Consider the following 18,212-nt stretch of genomic DNA (forward strand, 5'->3'; position numbering starts at 1 on the left):
AAACATAGGAATTACATAAAGTGAATTTTCAAAACATGATGGAACTGAACTAGAAATCAAATGCAGAAAGATACCGGAGAAATCCCTACCCATTAGAGATAAATATCTAAATAGAGCATGGTTGATAGAAGAAATCTCAAGAAAATACTTATATAGGATACAGTAAAAGCAGTGCTAACAGGAAAATTTACAGCAGTAAGTAAATGTTTTAGAAAATAAGACAAGCATATGGTTACCAAAGGGGAAAGGTGGAAGGGAGGGATAAATTATAAGTTTGGGATTAGCATATATATACTATTATATATAAAACAGATATCAACAAGAACATATTGTATACCACAAGGAACTATATTTAATATTATATAATAAGCTAAATGCAAAAAGAATGTAAAAAATGGATATATGTATCTGTATATATAATTGAACCACTTTGCTGTACACCTAAAACACACTGTAATCAACTATGAAATAAAATAAAAACTATAAAATGAAATAAATATACATTTATATAAAATATAAAAGGTAAGAAAGAGTTCTAAAACCAATAATCTAACATTGTACCTTAGGAAGCTAGAGAAAGGAGAGCAATTTAAAAATAAAGCAAGAATAATAAAACAGTAAAAATTAGAGCAAAAGCAAAAAAAAAAATGAGAGAGAAAATTAACAAAACCAAAAGCTTGCTAGTGGAGGTGATGGAATTCCAGTTGAGCTATTTCAAATCCTGAAAGATGATGCTGTGAAAGTGCTGCACTCAATATGCCAGCAAATTTGGAAAACTCACCAGTGGCCACAGGACTGGAAAAGGTCAGTTTTCATTCCAATCCCAAAGAACAGCAATGCCAAAGAATGCTCAAACTACTGCACAATTACACTCATCTCACACGCTAGCAAAGTAATGCTCAAAATTCTCCAAGCCAGGCTTCAGCAATATGTGAACCGTGAACTTCCTGATGTTCAAGATGCTTTTAGAAAAGGCAGAGGAACCAGAGATCAAATTGTCAACTTCTGCTGGATCATGGAAAAAGCAAGAGAGTTCCAGAAAAACATCTATTTCTGCTTTGTTGACTATGCCAAAGCCTTTGACTATGTGGATCACAATAAACTGTGGACAATTATGAAAGAGATGGGAATACCAGATCACCTGACCTGCCTCTTGAGAAACCTCTATGCAGGTCAGGAAGCAACAGTTAGAACTGGACATGTAACAACAGACTGGTTCCAAATAGGAAAAGGAGTACGTCAAGGCTGTATATTGTCACCCTGCTTATTTAACTTCTATGCAGAGTACATCATGAGAAATGCTGGGCTGGAAGAAGCACAAGCTGGAATCAAGATTGCCGGGAGAAATATCAATAACCTCAGATATGCAGATGACACCACCCTTATGGCAGAAAGTGAAGAGGAACTAAAAAGCCTCTTGATGAAAGTGAAAGAGGAGAGTGAAAAAGTTGGCTTAAAGCTCAACATTCGGAAAATGAAGATCATGGCATCCGGTCCCATCACTTCATGGGAAATAGATGGGGAAACAGTGGAAACAGTGTCAGACTTTATTTTTAGGGGCTCTAAAATCACTCCAGATGGTGACTGCAGCCATGAAATTAAAAGATGCTTACTCCTTGGAAGAAAAGTTATGACCAACCTAGATAGCATATTCAAAAGCAGAGACATTACTTTGCCAACAAAGGTCTGTCTAGTCAAGGCTATGGTTTTTACTGTGGTCATGTATGGATGTGAGAGTTTGACTGTGAAGAAAGCTGAGCACCGAAGAATTGATGCTTTTGAACTGTGGTGTTGGAGAAGACTCTTGACAGTCCCTTGGACTGCAAGGAGATCCAACCAGTCCATTCTGAAGGAGATCAGTCCTGGGTGTTCTTTGGAAGGAATGATGCTAAAGCTGAAACTCCAGTACTTTGGCCGCCTCATGCGAAGAGTTGACTCATTGGAAAATACTCTGTTGCTGGGAGGGATTGGGGGCAGGTGGAGAAGGGGATGACAGAGGATGAGAAGGCTGGATGGCATCACCAACTTGATGGACATGAGTCTGAGTGAACTCCAGGAGATGGTGATGGACAGGGAGGCCTGGCGTGCTGCGATTCTTGGGGTCGCAAAGATTCGTACACGACTGAGCGACTGAACTGACTGACTGAAAAGCTTGTTCTTTGAAAGGATTGATAACATTGATAAGCCTCTAGCCAGGCTAACCAAGAGCAAAAGAGAGAAAACACAATTGCCAATGTCAGAAACAAAGAGGATCATCATGTTAATCCCATGGATATGATAAGGATCATTAGAGAATACTATGAAAAATTTTCTGTCTACAAGTTTGATAACCTATATGAAATGGTCTAATGATTTTTAAAGAATACAAATTACTAAAACTCACACAAAGAAAAGTAGATAATCTGAATAAGTATTGGGAGGTTGAGATACTGAATAATATCCTCAAACTGAGAAGGAACTTTAAGACTGAAAACTGAAGGCAGCATCTCTATAAAGTGCAATTATGAAATTTATTGGGGTGTCTTACACAAAGGTAGGATTGGGCAGACAGACAATTGCAGCTGCACTACAACGAAGTGAAAGGGGTACAGAGAGATGTAAAAGGGCTAAAGCCCTTTTTGTAAACACAGATTCTGTGTTTACAGAATCTGATTACTAAGTGAGAAGCATGTCCACAAAAACAGGAACCAGGGTTTCCTTCCAACTAGCAGGGTTTCATGACCATTAAGCATCTGTATCAGCAAAAGGCATTCTTTCAGCTTTTGTTAACAGATACTGCTGCTGCTGCTAAGGTAAAAGTTGATAGGGGACTTATCTGGTTTGGGCATATTTCTTATGAGTAAGCTAAAGGTCAGTCCAACAGAAAGAGGTGGGTTTAGTACCTCAGGCCTAAGATGGAGCTGACAAAATGGAGTCAGCATTGTTCAGTCACACAGTAGGGTTACACCTATGAAAGAAACTGAATAAATTAATAATCTTTCAAAAAAAAAAAAGAAACAAAGAAAGCACCAGGCCCAGATTGGTTCATTAGTGAATTCCAATAAACACTTAAGGAAAAAAAAACAACAAACAGTTATCTGTAGTCTCTTCCAGAAAACAGAAGCATAGGCAACACTTTCTAACTCTCTGAGGCTAAGGTGCAGTTGAGCTCAGCTCATTCGCTCAGTCGTGTCTGACTCTTTGCAAACCTATGAATCACAGCATGCCAGGCCTCCCTGCCCATCATCAACTCCCAGAGTTCACCAACTCATGTGAATCGAGTCGGTGATGCCATCCAGCCATCTCATCCTCTGTCATCCCCTTCTCCTCCTGCCCCCAACCCCTCCCAGCATCAGGGTCTTTTCCAATGAGTCAACTCTTCACATGAGGTGGCCAAAGTATTGGAGTTTCAGCCTCAGCATCAGTCCTTCCAATGAACACTCAGGACTGGTCTCCTTTAGGATGGACTGGTTGGATCTCCTTGCAGTCCAAGGGACTCTCAAGTCTTCTCCAACACCACAATTCAAAAGCATCAATTCTTTGGCACTCAGCTGTCTTCACAGTCCAATTCTCACATCCATACATGACCACTGGAAAAACCATAGCCTTGACTAAATGGACCTTCATTGGCAAAGCAATGTCTCTGCTTTTGAATATACTATCTAGGTTGGTCATAACTTTCCTTCCAAGGAGTAAGCATCTTTTAATTTCATGGCTGCAATCGCCATCTGCAGTGATTTTGGAGCCCAAAAAAATAAAGTCTGACACTGTTTCCACTGTTTCCCCATCTATTTCCCATGAAGTGATGGGACCAGATGCCATGATCTTCATTTTCTGAATGTTGAGCTTTAAGCCAACTTTTTCACTCTCCTCTTTCACTTTCATCAAGAGGCTTTTTAGTTCCACTTCACCTTCTGCCATTAGGGTGGTGTCATCTGCATATCTGAGGTTATTGATATTTCTCCCGGCAATCTTGATTCCAGCTTGTGCTTCTTCCAGCCCAGCATTTCTCATGATGTACTCTGCATAGAAGTTAAATAAGCAGGGTGACAATATACAGCCTTGACGTACTCCTTTTCCTATTTGGAACCAGTCTGTTGTTACATGTCCAGTTCTAACTGTTGCTTCCTGACCTGCATAGAGGTTTCTCAAGAGGCAGGTCAGGTGATCTGGTATTCCCATCTCTTTCATAATTGTCCACAGTTTATTGTGATCCACATAGTCAAAGGCTTTGGCATAGTCAACAAAGCAGAAATAGATGTTTTTTTGGAACTCTCTTGCTTTTTCCATGATCCAGCGGATGTTGGCAATTTGATCTCTGGTTCCTCTGCCTTTTCTAAAAGCATCTTGAACAATGGAAGTTCACAGTTCACATATTGCTGAAGCCTGGCCTGGAGAATTTTTTTTTTTTTTTTTTAGTGATATTCCTTTTGTATCTTGTGATTTTTTTTTTAATTTATTTATTTATTTTTACTTTACAATTCTGTATTGGTTTTGGCATACATTGACATGAATCCACCACGGGTGTACATGCATTCCCAAACATGAACCCCCCTCCCACCCCCCTCCCCACAACATCTCTCTGGGTCATCCCCGCGTACCAGCCCCAAGCGTGCCATATCCTGCATCGGACATAGACTGGCAATTCGATTCTTACATGATATTATACTTGTTTCAATGCCGTTCTCCCAAATCATCTCACCCTCTCCCTCTCCCACTGAGTCCAAAAGTCTGCTATACACATCTGTGTCTTTTTTGCTGTCCTGCATACAGGGTCATCATTGCCATCTTTCTAAATTCCATATATAAGTGTTAGTATACTGTATTGGTGTTTTTCTTTCTGGCTTACTTCACTCTGTATAATAGGCTCCAGTTTCATCCATCTCATCAGAACTGATTCAAATGTATTCTTTTTAACGGCTGAGTAATACTCCATTGTGTATATGTACCACAGCTTTCTTATCCATTCATCTGCTGATGAACATCTAGGTTGTTTCCATGTCCTGGCTATTATAAACAGTGCGGCGATGAACACTGGGGTACACGTGTCTCTTTCAATTCTGGTTTCCTCCGTGTGTATGCCCAGCAGTGGGATTGCTGGGTCATAAGGCAGTTCTAGTTGCAATTTTTTAAGGAATCTCCACACTGTTCTCCATAGTGGCTGTACTAGTTTGCATTCCCACCAACAGTGTAGGAGGGTTCCCTTCTCTCCACACCCTCTCCAGCATTTATTGCTTGCAGATTTTTGGATCGCAGACATTCTGACTGGTGTGAAGTGGTACCTCATTGTGGTTTTGATTTGCATTTCTCTAATAAAGAGTGATGTTGAGCATCTTTTCATGTGTTTGTTAGCCATCCGTATGTCTTCTTTGGAGAAATGTCTATTTAGTTCTTTGGCCCATTTTTTGATTGGGTCGTTTATTTTTCTGGAATTGAGCTGCAGGAGTTGCTTGTATATTTTTGAGATTAGTTGTTTGTCAGTTGCTTCATTTGCTATTATTTTCTCCCATTCGGAAGGCTGTCTTTTCACTTTGCTTATATTTTCCTTTGTTGTGCAGAAGCTTTTAATTTTAATTAGGTCCCATTTGTTTATTTTTGCTTTTATTTCCAGAATTCTGGGAGGTGGATCATAGAGGATCCTGCTGTGGTTTATGTCGGAGAGTGTTTTGCCTATCGGCCTGGAGAATTTTGAGCGTTACTTTGCTAGCATGTGAGATGAGTGCAATTTTGAGGCAGTTTAAGGTTAGCTAATACCTAAATCAAAGATATTACAAGAAAGGAAACCTACAGACTAATGACTCTCATGAATATACATGGAAAAATCTTCAACAAGATATTAACAAATCAAAATTTTCAAATGTATAAAGATAATTCTACACTACAACTCCATGTTGGCTTAAAACTCAACATTCAGAAAACAAAGATCATGGCATCTGGTCCCGTCACTTCATGGCAAATTGATTGGGAAACAGTGACAGACTTTATTTTGGGGGGCTTAAAAATCACTGCAGATGGTGACTGCAGCCATGAAATTAAAAGATACTTACTCTTTGGAAAAAAGTTATGACCAACCCTAGATAGCAATATTAAAAAGCAGAGACATTTCTCTGCCAAAGGTCCATCTACTCAAGGCTATGGTTTTTCCAGTAGTCATGTGTGGATGTGAGAGTTGGACTATAAAGAAAGCTGAGCACCGAAAAATTGATGCTTTTGAACTGCAGTGTTGGAGAAGACTCTTGAGAGCCCCTTAGACTGCAAGGAGATCTAACCAGTCCATCCTAAAGGAAATCAGTCCTGAATATTCATTGGAAGGACTGATGCTGAAGCTCAAACTCCAATACTTTGACCATCTTATGTGAAGAACTGACTTATAGGAAAAGACCCTGATGCTGGGAAAGATTGAAAGTGGGAGGAGAAGGGGCCGACAGAGGATGAGATGGTCGGATGCAACACCGACTCAATGTTCAGGAGTTTGAGTAAACTCCAGGAATTGGTGATGGACAGGGAGGCCTGGAGTGCTGCAGTCCATGGCATCACAAGAAGCCGGATACAACTGAGCAACTGAACTTTCTGACTGATAACTCCATGTGATTTATTCTAGGTATGTAAGAGTATTTCAATATTTGAAAATCAATTAATGTAATTAATTATATCACCCATCTAAAGAAGAAAAATCATTATCACTGATGTAGGAAAACACTTGAAAAATTGCAGCCCTCATTCATAAAAAAATGAAACCAAAACTTTATTCCCTTTCTTGTCCTCTCTGACTTCAATTCTGTGCTAACTGAATAATATTCAACCACAGTCAAATGACTAAAATTTCTATTGTTGATAACATCATTAATGTACTAAAACAGCTACTACATCATTAATGTACAAATTCATTTTGTTTCTCCAGGCCAAGAAGAACTAACAGAACCCTGAGCCATAGACTACCTGCCTGAGAATCATAAACCAGAGGCATCCTGACTCCCGGCACTAGAGGAAAACATAGGAAGAACATTTTTTGACATAAATCACAGCAATAACTTTTCAATCCATCTCCTAGAATAATGGAAATAAAAACAAAAATAAACAAAAGGGACCTAATTAAACTCCAAAAGTTTTGCACAGCAAAGGAAACCATAAACAAAAAGAGGAGTCACAGGATGGGAGAAAATATTTGCAAATCAAATGACTGACAAGGAGTTAATCTCCAAAATCTACAAACAGCTCCTGCAGCTCAGTATCCCAATCAAAAAATAGGCAGCAGACCTAAACAGATATTTCTCCAAAGAAGACATAGAGATGGCCAAGAAACACATGAAAAGATGATCAACACAGCTAATTATCAGAGAAACACAAATCAAAACCATAATGAGATATCACACCACACTAGTCAGAATGGCCATCATCAAAAAGTTTACAAACAATTTTTCACAGAACAATAACAAACAATTTCACAATTTGTATGGAAATACAAAAAACCTCGAAGAGTCAAAGCAATCATGAGAAAGAAAAATGGAACTGGAGGAATCAACCTGCCTGGTTTCAGACTATACTCCAAAGCTACAGTCATAAGACAGTATGATACTGGCACAAAGACAGAAATATAGATCAATGGAACAAAATAGAAAGCCCAGAGATAAATCCACGCACCTATGGACACCTTATCTTTGACAAAGGAGGCAAGAATATACAATGGAGAAAAGACAATCTCTTTAACAAGTGGTGCTGGGAAAACTGGGCAACCACTTGTAAAAGAATGAAACTAGAACACTTTCTAACACCATACACAAAAACAAACTCAAAATGGATTAAAGATCTAAACATAAAACCAAAAACTATAAAACTCATAGAGGAAAACATAGGCAAAATACTCCAACATAAATCACAGCAGGATCCTCTATGACTCACCTCCCAGAATAATGGAAATAAAAGCAAAAATAAACAACAGGACCTAATTAAACTTAAAAGCTTTTGCACAATGAAGGAAACTATAAGCAAGGTGAAAAGACAGCCTTCAGAATGACAGAAAATAACAGCAAACAAAGCAACTGACAATCAACCTCAAAAATATACAAGTAACTCCTACAGCTCAATTCCAGACAAATAAACAATCCAATCAAAAAATGGGCCAAAGAACTAAACAGACATCTCTCCAAAGAAGACATACGGATGGCTAACAAACACATGAAAACATGCTCAACATCACTCATTATCAAAGAAATACAAATCAAAACCACAATGAGGTATCATTTCACCCCAGTCAGAATGGCTGCTATCCAAAAGTCTACAAGGAATAAATGCTGGAGAGGGTGTGGAGGAAAGGGAACCCTCTTACACTGTTGGTAGGAATGCAAACTAGTACAGCCACTATGGAGAACAGTGTGGAGATTCCTTAAAAAACTGGAAATAGAACTGCCATATGACCCAGCAATCCCACTGCTGGGCATACACACGGAGGAAACCAGAATTGAAAGAGATACGTGTACCCAGGTGTTCACTGCAGCACTGCTTATAATAGCCAGGACATGGAAACAACCTAGATGTCCATCAGCAGATGAACAGACAAGAAAGCCGTGGTACATATACATAATGGAATATTACTCAGCCGTTAAAAGAATACATTTGAATCAGTTCTAATGAGGTGGATGAAACTGGAGCCTATTATACAGAGTGAAGTAAGCCAGAAAGAAAAACACCAATACAGTATATTAATGCATATATATGGAATTTAGAAAGATGGTAACGATAACCCTATATGCGAGACAGTAAAAGAGACACAGATATATAGAACAGTCTTTTGGACTCTGTGGGAGAAGGCGAGGGTGGGATGATTTGAGAGAATGGCATTGAAACATGTATATTACTATACGTGAAACAGACCACCAGTCCAGGTTCAATGCATGAGACAGGGTGCTCAGGGCTGGTGCACTGGGATGACCCAGAGGGATAGGATAGGGAGGGAGGTGGGAGGGTGGCTCAGGATGGGGAACACATGTACACCCATGGATGATTCATGTCAATGTATGGCAAAACTTCTACAATATTGTAAAGTACGTAGCCTCCAATTAAAATAAATTTTTAAAATAAATAAATAAAGTCTACAAACAATAACTAAATGCTGGAGAGGGTGTGAAAAAAAGTGAAAACCATGGTTTGAAAGGATAGATGAACCCCAATGTTCATTGCAGCACTGTTTACAATAGCCAAGACATGGAAGCAACCTAAATGTCTATCTACAGGGGAATGGAAAAAGAAACGTGTTGTGGTACATAAATACGACAGAATTAAAATGGGAGAGGGTGGGATGATTTGGGAGAATGGCATTGAAACATGTATACTATCATGTAAGAAATGAATCGCCAGTCTATGTTCAATACAGGATACAGGATGCTTGGGGCTGGTGCATGGGGAGGATCCAGAGAGATGATATGGGAACTCATGTACACCTGTGGCTGATTCATGTCAATGTGTGGCAAAACCAATACAGTATTGTAAAGTAAAATAAAGTAAAAATAAAAATTTTAAAAATAAAAAATAAAAATAAAATGATCAAAATAATGTCATTTGCAGCAAGAAAGACAGACCTGGAGAGTATAATAATACATGAAGTAAGTCAGAGAAAGATAAATATCATATGATATCACTTGTATATGGAGTCTAAAAAAATGATAAATGAACGTATTTACACAAAAGAAACAGACTCACAGACTTAGAAAACAAACTTATGACTACAAAGGGGAAAGGTGATGGGGGAGGGACAGATTGGAAATCTTTGACTGATATATACACTCTATTTTGTTTAAAATAGATAACCAACAAGGATCTATTGTATAGTACAGGGAACTCTTCTCAGTATTCTATAACAGCCTAAATGGGAATAGAGTTTGGAAAAGAATACACACACACACATATGTATAACTGAATCACTTTGCTATACACCTGAAAATAACACAGGTTAATCAGCTACACCCCAATATAAAATAAAAATTTTAAACAAGAACATGTGGATACACATACACACACAATGAAATATTACTCAGTCACAAAAGAATGAAATATTGTCATTTACAGCAACATGGATAGCCCTAGAGAATATCATACTAAGTGCAGTCAGACAAAGAAAAATACTATATATTATTTATATGTGAAATATAAAAAAAAAAATCCAAATGAATCTATTTACAAAGCAGGAACAGACTCACAGACATAGAAAACCAACTACGGTTACCAAAGGGGATGTGGAGGGATAGATTAGGAGCATGGGGTTAATGAATACATACTACTACATACAAAACAGATTAGTAACAAGGATTTATTGTATAAGTCAGGAAACAATATTCAATAGCTTATCTCACTCCCCTATAATGAAAAATGATCTGAAAAATATATATATATATAATGAATCACTTTTCTGTACACCTGAAGCAAACACAATATTGTAAATCAGCTTTACCTTGATTTAAAAGGAAGAAAAAAAAGGATGAAAGACAAGAAATCACTACAGATACTACTGTGAAAGCCAATAAATTTAAAAATTTTGATGAACAGGATAAATTTCTTCAAAACCACAACTTACCAAAACTGACTGAAGGTAAAAAAGAGTATCTGAATATTCCTAAACCTACTAAAGAAATGAATATGCCATTTAAAATCTTACCTCAGAGAAAACCCAGGTTCAGATGCTTTACTGGTGAATCTTTTTTTTTTTTTCCAAACTTTAAGGAAGAAATAACACCAATCTTTCACAAGTATTGATAGAATATAGAAATGAGGAAACATTTCCCCATTCATTCTATAAGATGAAGATAACTATGACGTGAGAACCTAGCAGAGAACTCAAAAGAAAGGAAATTTCTATGCTAAGCTCTTGTTAACATAGATATTAAACTCTTAAACAACTTATTAGCAAAACATTAGCAAATGAAGCACATATAATAATGCTAATATATCACAAAAGTTATATTTATTCTGGGAATACAAGCGTCATTTAACATGCAAAAAATCAAGTGATGTCCTTTACCACATTAACAGATTTAAAAAATGAAAAAATAACATGATCACAATAGATGCATAAGAACTACATGACAAAATTCAGCATTCATTCATGATTTTTATATATATCTATCTTTATAAAAATCAGGAGCAAAAGAAACTTCTTGCTAACAAACAGTATCTATTTAAAAACCTACAGCAAATATATACTAAATAATGAAATAATAGAAAATAATCTCCCTAAAAAAAACATTGTCCTTGAACTTCTTATTCAATATTGTACTGGAAGCCTATGATGAAAAGATTCCAATGCTGTCCCCATGATCACCACTTCCTGATATCCTTGCCTTTGCATAAATCCACTTCCCCTTCAGTGTGTCAGGACCTATGATTTGCTTTTAATCAGTTGAATATGTCAAGAGTCATGAGATATCACTTTCATGACTAAATTACATGTGACTGTAACATTCATCTTATCAGAAGACTCTCTTTGTTACTGGCTCTGAAGAAGGAAGCTGCTAGGCTGTTGGCTGGCTTTTGGAGAAAGACATATGGCAAGCAACTGACAGTGGTTTCTGGTCAACAGCCAGCAAAAACGAAGGCCTTCAATCCACCAATTTCCTAGGGAACAGAACGCTGCCCATAACCAAATAAGTTTGAAAATAGACCCTTTCCCAATCAAGCCTCAGATGAGGCCAGAGCCCTCAGAAAGTCATGTTAATTGTAGTTCTGTGAGATCCTGATACAGAAACTCATCTAGGCCACTCCTAGTTTCCAGACACAGAAACTCTGAGATGAGAAATGCATGCTGTTAAAAAAAAAAAAAAAGAAATGCATGCTGTTTTAAGCCACTGAGTTTGTGGTAATATTGTCACATAGCAATAAATAACTAATACAAGGTCTTAACCCCAGTACAATAATAAAAATAAATATAAATACATATGAAACTATAAAGAAAATAAAACTGTTATTATTTGAAGATGACTGTGTACCTAGGAAAGTCTACAGGAAGCTATTAGAATTATTCATTGAATTTAAGCAAAGTCACTAGATACAAGGTCAACACATAAAAATAAATTATATTTCCAGGGACTTCCAGTTCAAGATGGCAGAGTAGAAGGACATGCGCTTATATCCCCACCACGAACACCAAAATCACAACCAGCTCTTGAACAACCATTGACAGGAGAATGTTGGAACCCACCAAAAAACGATATCCCATGTCCAAAAACAAAGAAGCCACAGAAAGATGGTAGGAGGTGCACAATCAGAATAAAATCAAATCTCATACCTGCCAGGTGGGTAACCCACAAATTGGAGAACAGTAATACCAAAGAATCTCTCCCACTGTTGTGAAGGTTCTGAACCCCACATCAGGCTTCCCAGCCTGGGCATCCAACAAAGGGACTGTGAATCCCCAGGCAATCTGACCTTGAAGGCCAGCAGGATTTGCTTATAGGACTTCCAAAGGACTGAGGGAAACAGAGACTCCAATCCTAGATGGCACAAACAAAATCTTGCATGCACCAAGACCCAGAGGAAAGGGGCAGTGACCCCACAGGGGACTGAACCAAAACTATCTGCTAATGTTAGACGGGCTCACCACAGGAACAGGGGCACCTGGCTGGGAAGGTCCCCCTTAGAGTAAACCCTCTTGAAGGTCACCATTAACCTGACCATAGACAGAGGGCTGTGTTGCCTCAGGCCAAACAACTAACAGGCAGGGAGTACAACAATTATCAGCAGATAACTGGATTAAAGCTTTACTGAGCAAGGCCCTGCCCACCAGAGCAAGACCCAGTTTTTCCCACCACCAGTCTCTCCCATCAGGAAGCTTACAAAAGCCTCTTAGCCTCCTCCATCAGAGGGCAGAGAGAAGCAGCAAGAAATACCACAGTCCCACAGTGGCTAGAATAAAAAGCAAAACACAGAAAGTAAATCAGGATGAAAAAGCAGAAAGTATGTCCCAGATGAAGGAACAAGATAAAACCCCAGAAAAACAACTAAATGAAGTGAAGATAGGCAACCTTCCAGGAAAAGAATTCAGAATAATGATAGTGAAGATGATACAGGATCTAGGAAAAATAACAGAGAGCCAAGAAATGTTTACCAAAGACAGAAAAGAACTAAAGAACAAACAGAGATGAGTAAGACACGAGAAGGGATCAACAGCAGAATAATTGCAGCAGAAGATCGGATAAATGAGCTGGAGGACAGAATGGTGGAATCACTGTCACAGGACAGAATACAGAAAAAAGAATAAATTATATTTCTATACTCTAACAAAAATAATACAGAAATGACATATAATTTAATTATCATCATGTACAACTTACATTAGATATACTATCATTTTATCATCATGTACAATTTTCAATAGCATTTAAAATTATCAAATATTTATGACTAAACACAACAAAAATGTTGAAGACCTCTATAGAGAAAACTATAAATGTTATTTAGAGAAATCAAAGAATACCTAAGTAAGCGGTGGGATATAATATATACCATGTTCAATTCCCTGTCTGTGATTCATCCAATGAATCAGTGTCATCATTGTCAACAACAATCAAACAATACTGCCATTCTCCATCATCAAGGCAATGTCAATTCTCCCCAAACTGACCTACAGCTTCAAGATGTTTCTAATCAAAATCTTAGCAAGTGAGTTTGTGGAATCTGACAAGCAATTTCTAAAAGTTAAATGGAAATACAAACATATAACCAGGATATATTGAAGTAGAATGGTTAATCAAATCAAAGAATACCCATTAAATTGAATAGTACATAGCAATGAAAATAATAAGCTACATGCAACGTGAGTGAAACTCCCAAATATAATGTTGAGCATAGGTGCCAAATACAAACAAGTAAAGATCCCCTGGAGAAGGGAATAGCAATCCACTCCAGTACTATTGCCTGGAGAATCCCATGGACAGAGGAGCCTGGTAGGCTACAGTCCATGGGGTCCCACAGAGTTGGACACGACTGAGTCACTTCACTTAACTTAGCATATATATGTATAATTTCATATCTATAAATGTCAAAACCAACAGTTTTTGAAATCAAAATAGTGTTTGTTACATTTGAGGGTTAGGTAATAATTATTTAACACAGAGGGATTTCTGTGGTTTTAGTAATTTTCTCTTTCTTGAACTGTGTGTTTGTTACATGAATGTAAAATTATTTTGAGGCATACAATTAATATTTACACAGTCTTGATGGTTTGGTAATATTTGGATACACACACAAGAAAAGAATAAGGAAACACTTTATGTGTTGGTAAGGAATGGTCTTGAGAATATATATAGAGAAAACAAGGTACAAAACTGTTTGCATGTTACAACCTGTGTAACAGAAATGTATGATACTTTCATATTTGTCTATAAATACATAAAATAGAAAATTACATTACATATACATTTGCTTATATGTAAGGAAGAAAGATCCTTCACTGTACATATGTTTTTTATCTTTGAATGTCTAACCAGGCAAATGTTAATAACTTAAGAAAAATTTTAAGGAGGATAATTCATATTATCTTTATAAAGCAATACAGTTTTTAAAATTTGGGTTATAAATAGTTCCCAAAGCTAACACTGATGGGTCAAGTTTGCTAGAGATTTCATAAATAAGGTTCTTAACAAAATATTTCTTCCTGGAAATTTAACTAATTTAGAAATGTTTTGATGATATTAATTTAGAAATGTTTTGATGATATTAATTATCAGAATACCACAGATAGAAAAAGAATAAACTGATATAATAAGTACAAATACTTTATGATCTGTATATCATAGTCTCCCTGTTGAATTTTACTTGAAAATCATATAAAATAATTCTAGGCTTTCCCCAATGTTACACAATTTATGATCAGTGATAGCAATGACTGTTAATATGCCTTAAAAGGTGAATGCTTGATTTTATTCATTTTTCAGATCATACATCACAGAAATAAAAAGTTTTTCTTCCATATTTAGGTTGATAAAGTCAGATATGAGAGGACCCAAGGATCATCAACAATTTAAGCCTAGTTGCCACCTTCAAAGATTATAAAACCAAAGATTGAAGGTGCTCTATGCAAAAAAAAAGCACTAAAATTTACAAACTATATGAACTAAATATGTATATATGTATATTACATAAGCATAAAGATATGAAAGAATGTTGCCCAACGTTCCGGTCATACAAGGATTAAGCGGCAACAACTCATTGCAAGTACACCCAGAGGGGAATTCAGGAGAGAGAAAAACAGGATGCAGCATTCTGTTTTGGATATATGGCCCAAAGACAGTTAAGATTCGTATCTAAGAAAGAATTTCAATGGTCCCAGATTCTTACATCTTCCCATACATAGAGAAGCACTTACATCATTAACTTAAGATGTCTTCTCTTTTTGACTAACAATAATCTTTTATGCCTGACTCTATGTTTCTCCCAGTGAAAAAAATTAATGTAGATACTGGTTCCTCAGTACCATTTTTGCAGCAGTTCCTCAAAGCTTTCTGAGAAGCTATCTTCCAGGCCATATAGTTCCCAGTAAGACACTCAATAAAACTTCACTCACAACTCTCACACTGTATATCTGTCTTTCAGTTGACAGGTATATAGAAATTTATATAGTTAAATGGTCTATTTAGGAGGGCTTAGAGTGCCCAAAGATGCTTGTTTAAATTCTTCTTTGCTGACTTAAGCCTTGCCTTCACCATACATTTAAGGATTTTTATTCTCTCCACAATAAATAGTGACATTAATGATTATTCTCAATGTTAAGATAATTTATCTCTCTCAAAATGATAAATATCATGTTTTTGTAAGCATTAAAATAGGCAACGCCAGATAGTTACATGTAAAAGAATGAAATTACACTTAACACTATACACAAAAACAAACTCAAAATGGATTAAAGACCTAAATTCAAGGCCAGACACTGTAAAAGTCTTAGAGAAAAACACAGGCAGAACACTTTTAACATAAATTGCAGCAAGATCTTTTTTGAACCACCGTCTAGAGTAATGAAAATAACAACAACAAAAAATGGGACCTAATTAAACTTAAAGGCTTTTATACGGCAAAAGAAGCCATAAACAAAACAAAAAGACAGCCCTCAAAATGGGAGAAAACATTTGCAAATGAAGCAACCAACAAGGGATTGATCTCCAAAATATATAAACAGCTCAGGTAGCTCAATATAAAAAAATAATAACCCAATGAAAAATTGCACAGATCTAAATAGACATTTCTCCAAAGAAGACATAGAGATGGCCAACAAATACATAAAAAGATGCTCAACATTACTAATTATTAAGATTAAAGAAATTCAAATCAAAACTACAATGAGCTATCATCTCACACTGATCAAAACGGCCATCATCAAAAAGTCACAAATAATAAATGCTGGAGAGAATGTGGAGAAAAGGGAACTGTTGGTGGGAATGTAAATCAGTAAAGCCACTATAGAAAACAGTATGGATGGTCCTCAAAAATCTAAAAACAAAACTGCCATATGAACCAGCTATCCCACTTCTGAGCATATAACCCAGAGAAAATCATAATTCAAAAAAATACATGCACCCCAATGTTCATTGCAGCACTATTTACAATAGCCAGGAAACAGAAGCAACCTAAAAGTTCATCAACAGAAGACTGGATAAAGAAGATGTGGTACATATAGACACTGGACTGTTACTTAGCCATAAAATGGAACTAAATAGTCCATTTTCAGAGACATGGATAGATCTGGAGATTGTCATACAGAGTGAAGTAAATCAGAAGAAGAAAAACAAATATCACATAAAGTCATTTACAGGTGGAATCTAGAAAAATGGTATAGATAAACTCATTTGCAAACCAGAAATAGAGAGACATATGTAGAGAACAAACTTAGGGATACCAAGGGGAAGGGGTGTTGCGATGAATTGGGCGTTTGGATTGACATATACACACTGCTGCTGCTGCTGCTGCTAAGTCGTGTCAGTCGTGTCCAACTCTGTGTGACCCCATAGAAGGCCTCCTACCAGGCTCCTCTGTCCCTGGGATTCTCCAGGCAAGAACACTGGAGTGGGTTGCCATTTCCTTCTCCAATGCATGAAAGTGAAAAGTGAAAGTGAAGTCGCTCAGTCCTGTCCGACTCTTAGCAACCTCATGGACTGCAGCCTACCAGGCTCCTCCCTCCAAGGGATTTTCCAGGCAAGAGTACTGGAGTGGGGTGCCATTGCCTTCTCTGATATACACACTACTATGTATAAAATAGATAACTAATTAGAACCTACTGTTTAGCAAAGGGAGCTCTACTCAATGCTTTGTGGTGACCTAAATGGGAAGGAAATCTAAAAATGAAGTGATATATGTATACATATAACAGATTCGCTTTGATGTACAGCAGAAACTAACACAACATTGGTAAAGCAACTATATTCCAATAAAAGTTAATTAAAAATATAGGTATTGCCTACAAAGTTCCCAATGTTTAAATTTGTCCAAAATCTGTCAGCTTGCTTTTACATTGCTACCAGTTAAATACACCTCAATTGAGTTAATAAAATTATAATTAGAAATCATCATCATCAATCATTTCTTCTCCCCAAAATGGCTTTAAAAGGAACCAGAACATTTCCTTCAACAATCCAGTTGTAAGGGGGAAAAAACTCTTTCTGCTCATCTACACAAAATTGTAGGGCCAGATCTACTCAAAATATTGACAAACAAAAAATGCTACAAGCAGAGAAAGAGATAAAATCAATAGTACCTACCTGAGTAGGTACTATTTTTAGCAGTAAAGATACAAGTAAATGTATAACAACTCTTGACTATTCTTTCAGTTTTTCATATCTTATATGAAAATATATATGCTTATATGAAATCTTATATGCTACACTACTTATATTAAAATTTAAGATAAACCAAAATTAGATCGATATGAAGAAAGAAGTTCTACCTAGTTTTAGCAAATAGCTAAAATATAAATTTTCTCCACTCAAAAAAATACTGGATATAATAAAAACTTTCATTGATGCTGAATTCCAAAATACTGTGGATATAATACTCATGAATATTACTCAGAACATTGAAGGTTAAGTAATATGCAAATGAGAAGAAAAAGTTCCAGGTAGAAAAAAGAATGTCTGTATAGATGCCATTCTTTCTTCTCATCAAACCTATAAAAACACATTTACTTCATTAAGCTCTGCCTATATGGTAATGATTCCATATGAACTATAACCATTCAACAAAATAAAATAAGTACTTTC

At 36.6% G+C, this 18,212-nt stretch overlaps 1 protein-coding gene across 1 annotated transcript in view; it reads right to left on the bottom strand.

Moving 5' to 3' along the window:
* STXBP5L (syntaxin binding protein 5 like) overlaps positions 1–18,212 on the bottom strand; it is a 344,970-nt gene that overhangs the window by 236,205 nt on the left and 90,553 nt on the right. The window lies entirely within an intron of this gene.

Source organism: Oryx dammah, unplaced genomic scaffold, assembly GCF_014754425.2.
Source record: "Oryx dammah isolate SB20612 unplaced genomic scaffold, SCBI_Odam_1.1 HiC_scaffold_2, whole genome shotgun sequence".
NCBI lineage: Eukaryota > Metazoa > Chordata > Mammalia > Artiodactyla > Bovidae > Oryx > Oryx dammah.